We start from the raw sequence: 6,100 nt of genomic DNA, 5'->3' as shown, positions 1-6,100 counted from the left end.
GGAAGGGACCTTGGAGGTCTTCTAGTCCAACCCCTTGCTCAGGCAGGAAACACTATAGCATTTCAGACAAATGGTTGTCCAATCTCTTCTTTACAACATCCAGTGTTGGAACATCCACAACATTTGAAGACAAGCTGTTCCACTGGTTAATTGTTCTGACTGTTAGGTAATTTCTCCTTCGTTCTAGCTTGGATTTCTGTTCGACGAGTATCCATCCGCTGCTTCTTGTCCTGCTTTCAGGGGCTTTGGAGAATAGCTTGACTGCCTCTTCTTTGGGGCAGCCCCTGAGATACTGGAAGACTGCTATCCTGTCCCCCCTGGTCCTTCTCTTCATTAAGCTAGACATACCCAATTCCAGCAACCGTTTTTTATATGTTGTGGCCTCCAGTCCCCTGATCACCTTTGTTGCTCTTCTCTGCACTTCTGCATCTGGTTTTCTAGAACAGAAGATGCACCCATGGAAGCAACTACTAAACCAAAGATTTAATTTGGTTGGGTCTGCTAACTCTGGCAGTCTTTTGCCGATCTTTTCAAGGCTCTCCTTTGGCCAAGTGGGACTTTGGTGGGCCTTTTTCCCAACGTGGCCGGCATTCTAGAGGCACATAAAGTCAACACTTAAAGGTCCCAATGAAGTCTTTCTCCTCCTCCTCCTCCTCCTCCTCCTCCTCCTCCTCCTCTCCACACATCCATCTAGCACTGATGATGTTCCCTAGTTAGGGTAATGAAACGTCTGCAAGAAAACAAGCAAGCTCAGAGAGCACCAAGCACCCCAGTCTTTCTCCTCCTCCTCCTCCTTCTCCTCCTCCTCCTCCTCCTCCTCCTCCTCCTCCTCCTCCTCCTCCTCCTCCTCCTCCTCCTCTTCCTCCTCCTCCTCCTCCTCCTCCTCCTCTCCACACACCCGTCTCCCTTTTAGCATTGATGATGTTTCCTATTTGGGTAATGAAACATCTGCAAGGAAACAAGCAAGCTCAGAGAGCACCCAGGACCCCTCACTTAAATGTCCCCTTCCATCCAGCAGTTCATTTAGCCTGGCAATCAGCAGGCGCTCCTGTGGAAATACTTAAAAGTTGGAAGGAACCTTGAGGACATCCATCCGATCCAAGAGAAAAGCTGCATTAAAGCACCGACAACAGATGGCTGTCCAGCCTTCACTGTCAAAAATCAAAGGACTGTTTTTTCCCCCCGTGTAACATTCATTCTAGATCAGTGGTTCTCAACCTTTTTAATGCCGTGACCCCCCCAACCGGTCGTAAGTCGAGGACTACTCAATCGGTCATAAGTCGAGGACTACTCAAGTGGTGCAGCACCGTTTGCAGAATGGGACTTTTGGCGGGCTCAGCAGGGCAGAGACAGCCTGGACAATTCCTATTGGCTTTTGAAAGCCAATAGAATTAGACTCTATTCAAGAGAGTCTCTCCTATTGGCTTTCAAAAGCCAATAGAATAAAAGGGAGTAGCACAGCTAAGGAAAAGGGGAAAAAAATGGCGGACTGTGTTGTTTGGCGACCCCCGTGAAATGGTCGTTCGACCTCAAATGGGGTCCCGACCCACAGGTTGAGAACCACTGTTCTAGATTCTGTCTCCACTGTAATTTGATTTTGTGCCCTGCCCTCTGGAGGAGTGTTTTTCAAACTTGGCGACTTTAAGATGGGTGGATGCCCGGAATTCTTCAGCCAGTGTGGTTTAAGATGAGTATCTATGGAGATTCTTGATAAATCCTTCCATTCCCCACCAACCAGTCAGAATTGAAGAAGCTTCTTGGATAAGAAACAAAACATCTTCAAAGAAAAGGAAGAACATCCAGTTGCCTCTTGGGTTTTTAGATGGGTGGACTTCAACTCCCAGGATCCTCCAGCCAGCATGCTTTAAGATGGGTGGACTTCAACTCCCAGAATTCCCCAGCCAGCATACTTTAAGATGGGTGCTCTTCAATGGCCAAAATTCCCCAGCCAGCATTGCTTTAAGATGGGTTGTCTTCAATGGCCAGAATTCCCCAGCCAGCATTGCTTTAAGATGGGTGGACTTCAATTCCCAGAATCCCCTAGCTGACATGCTTTAGGATGGGTGGACTTCAGCTCCCAGAATTCCTCAGCCAGCTTGCTTAGGATGGGTGGACTTCAACTCCCAGAATTCCTCAGCCAGCTTGCTTTAAGATGGGTGGACTTCAACTCCCAGAATTCCTCAGCCAGCATGCTTTAAGATGGATGGACTTTGACTCCCAGAATCCCCTGGTCAGCATGCTTGGAAAACAAACCTTCCAACTGTTTCATCTAACTGAAAATGCTGGGAAAAGCCCGAAATAAAATAAAAATAAAAATATCTTCCTCTCCTGGATGACTCCAGTTCCTTAGAAAGGCTGGCAAGGAAGTTGCTTGGCAAAATGTTTTTTTCCTTTGATTCTTTCCAGAAATTAGTGCGAAGTGCAGATGGGTTGGGTTTGTGTGTGTGTGTGTGTGTTTGGTTGTTTGAACAGTTACAACCCTGCCCCTCCGGGCTATTAAACTATTTGTTGAAGTACAGACTTCACTGAAAGAGAAATAATGCCAGATCTCGTCCTGTGTTCCCCACCCACATTCTGGCAGAGTGAAGGAGGAAGAAGAAAAGAATGCGAGTCGGCCTTTAGGATTTGATCTCTGCAGATCCCTCTAATCTGGAATGCTCCCTGCAGATAGCAAACCGTATTCTACCTTCGCTTGGAGCACCAAAATAAAATCGGAAGGAATCTGGGAGCGCCCTTTTGGGAACGCGCCAATTTTATTGGGATGCCGCGTTCAAGTCTCGAAGTCCAAATTTTGAATTCTTGGGAAAAAAAAAAAAAAAGGACCTTTGGGGCATTCGGTCCTAGAAGCACCAAATCAGGGATATTTGAAATGGGATAAGGTTTCTTGCCTGAGCAGGGGATTGGACTAAATCAGGGGTAGGCAACCTTGTGGACTTCAACTCCCAGAATTCCTGAGCCAGCCATGCTGAGGAGAAAGGGAGAGGTTTCCAAGCTGAGCCATGCTGGCTGAGGAATTCTGGGAGTTGAAGTCCACGAGTCCTGATGGGGGCCATAGTTCCCCCATGCTGGCTCAGGAATTCTGGGAGTTGAAGTCCATGAGTCATAAAAGAGCCAAGGTTGCCTTATCCCTGGTCGGTCAGTCAGTCTGTCTGTCATCTAGGGCAGGGGTAGGCAACCTTGGCTCTTTTATGACTGGTGGACTTCAGCTCCCAGAATTCCTGAGCCAGCATGGCTCAGCTTAGAAACCTCTCCCTTTCCCCTCAGCATGGCTGGCTCAGGAATTCTGGGAGTTGAAGTCCACCAGTCATAAAAGAGCCGAGGTTGCCTACCCCTGGCCTAGGGGATTCTGGGAGTTGAAGTCCCAGATCAGGGGTAGGCAACCTTGGCTCTTTTATGACTGGTGGGCTTCAACTCCCAGAATTCCTCAGCCAGCATGGGGGAATTATGGCCCCTTCATGACTTGTGGACTTCAACTCCCAGAATTCCTCAGCCAGGCACGCTGGCTGAGGAATTCTGGGAGTTGAAGTCCACAAGTCATAAATGGGCCAAGTTTGAAGACCCCTGACCTAGATAGTGGACAAGGCAAGAGACTCGGAGGAAACCCTCTCTATTTTCTCAGCCTCTAAAGAGGGGGAGGAGAGATAATAATATAATAATAATAGTAGTAGTAGTAGTAATAGTAATAACAACAACAATAGTAAAGTTGGAAGGGACCTTGGAGGTCATCTAGTCCAACCCCCTGCTCAGGCAGGAAATCCCAGGGAAGGGTCAAATAGGAGAGGGTGTAGCCCAAAGCTGCATAGCAGGTGGAGAAAGAGACACAATCAGAACAGAGCTGGAAGGGACCTTGGAGGTCTTCTAGTCCAGCTCCCTGCTCAAGCAGGAGACCCTATATACCCTTTCAAACAAGTAGCTGTCCAGTCTCTCCTTAAAAAACCTCCAGTGATGGAGCACCCACAACTTCTGGTGGCCAGCTGTTCCACTGGTTAATTGTTTTCGTGGAAGTTTCTCCTTAATTCCAGGTTGCTTCTCTCCTTGGTTAGCTTCCACCCATTGTTTCTGGTCTTTCCTTTTGGTGCTTTGGAAAATAAGTTGACTCCCTCCTCTCCTTCTCTTTGGGGCAGCCCCTCAAATACTGGAAGACTGCTATCCTGTCACCCCCTAATCCTTCTTCTCATTAAAGTAGGCTTACCCAATTCCTGCAGCCGTTCTTTATATTTAGTTTTAGTCTCCAGGCCTTTCACCATCTCCGTTGCTCTTCTCTGCGGCTGATGTTCTGTGCCTCCAAGCCTCCCCGTTCTGGCAAGAACTTCGGGGCCCCAAAGGGATTAGCCACCATTAACCGCAACCAGGAAAGTCTGCCGGATGTGGGTTTAAGAAAAACAAGGCATCCGCATTGCAAAACCTGGGTACTCCAATCGAGGTTCTGCCTGTGGTTTTTTTTTTTTTTTTTAATCTGCCCGTAGATAATTGCAAAGCTTCTTGCTGAGGTGACTGCCCTGTGTGCCGAAACCTCTGGCGCCCATCACAACAGCAGAATGTTCACAACATTCTGACTCAACAATATTCTGGTTTGTTTTCTTCCCGTTTTTCCATTGTCCCGGATCTGGTTTACCAGTGGAGCAGGCAAGCCTCGTTCCTGAGCTGTATGTGGCTTAGCATGATGGATAATTGTTGGGCTAAGCAATACTAGTTTGCTACATAAATTATAATTGGCTGTGTTTCTGTTTCACATTAAGCCAACATCCGGAGAAGACATAACGTGGCTTAGCATGATGGATCATTGGGCTAAGCTATACTAGTTGGCAGCATAAACTATAATTGGCTGCATAAGCTATAATTGGGGAATTCTGGGAGTCTAAAAGGGGTCAAGATTGGACATCCCTGGTGTAAACAGTGCGACAGCAGCAACATGGGTGTTTGTCCCAGAGTTTGGGCAAATGTTTTGTTTTTAAGCCCCACCTGGGAATCTGGTAGATCACCCAGGGATCCACCTCATTTTGAGCAAAGTGAAAGAAATTGAAAAGAAGGTCAACACACTGAACGGGCACCCAGCCAAGCACAGCTGGCGTAGGCCATCTCGGCACGCTGCCCTTTTGGAGAATGGCTTTCTGAGTAGGCAGTCTTTTGTCTGCAAACCAGCATTCCTGCAAGCCCACATTGGAACACATTTGCTCATGACATTAAAACGGTGGAAACAGAAAACCCTTCGATGCATAACAGCATTCAAACGTGAAATGGTTTTGATGGTGGTCAGATGCCAGCCAGAAGCTGAACCGGCCTGAGGACTAGGTGCATAAATTGTGTCAAGCCATGCTAGGTAATATAGTTTATACTGCATTAAACCATAATTAGCTGTGTTTCTACTTTCCCCTAAACTGACATCTAAAGAATAATTCTTAAGCTATGCCATACTAGTTTACTGCACGAACTATAATTATCTGTGTTTCTGTTGCACATTAAGCCAACATCTGTAGAAGACACAATGTGGCTTAGCATGATAGATAATTGTTTGGACTAAGCCATACTAGTTTGCTGCATAAACTATAATTAGCTGTGTTTCTGTTTCACACCTAACCAACATTTTGAGGAGACACATTGTAGTTTAGCATGATGCATAATTGTTGTGCTAAACATGCTAAGTTTTCTGCATAAACTACAATTTGGTTGGCGCTAAACCAACACAAACTACTTCTGCACAAACTACTATGTTTGGTTTGCACTAAACCAACAGCTGAAGAAGACAAAATGAAGTTTCCCAATCATGGTTATAACACGTGATGGTCATAAAATGAGCTGGTCATGTGTCGGATCGGATTTTATGACCTTTTTTCCACTGGTCATTAAGTGGATCCTCATAGGTGTTAAGTCTATCTGCAGCCTGGTTGGACGTGTGTGTGTGTGTGTGTGTGTGTGTGTGTGTGTGTGTGTGTGTGTCCTTGGACCATGCTTTCAGGAACACTGGTCTAGGAGAGTGGATAGCTCCGAAGCGTGGCAACTGGAAGATGGGTGGACTTCAACTCCCAGAATTCCATAGGTGGGGGTCTAATGACCTCTGAGGAGCCTCCATATTCAAGAGCATTCTGCCTTGAAATAACTC

The sequence above is a fragment of the Crotalus tigris genome, unplaced genomic scaffold (genome assembly GCF_016545835.1).
Source record: "Crotalus tigris isolate CLP2741 ecotype Arizona unplaced genomic scaffold, ASM1654583v1 scf7180000024348.693503, whole genome shotgun sequence".
Taxonomy (NCBI): Eukaryota; Metazoa; Chordata; class Lepidosauria; order Squamata; family Viperidae; genus Crotalus; species Crotalus tigris.
Note: the sequence above shows the minus strand (reverse complement) of the source record.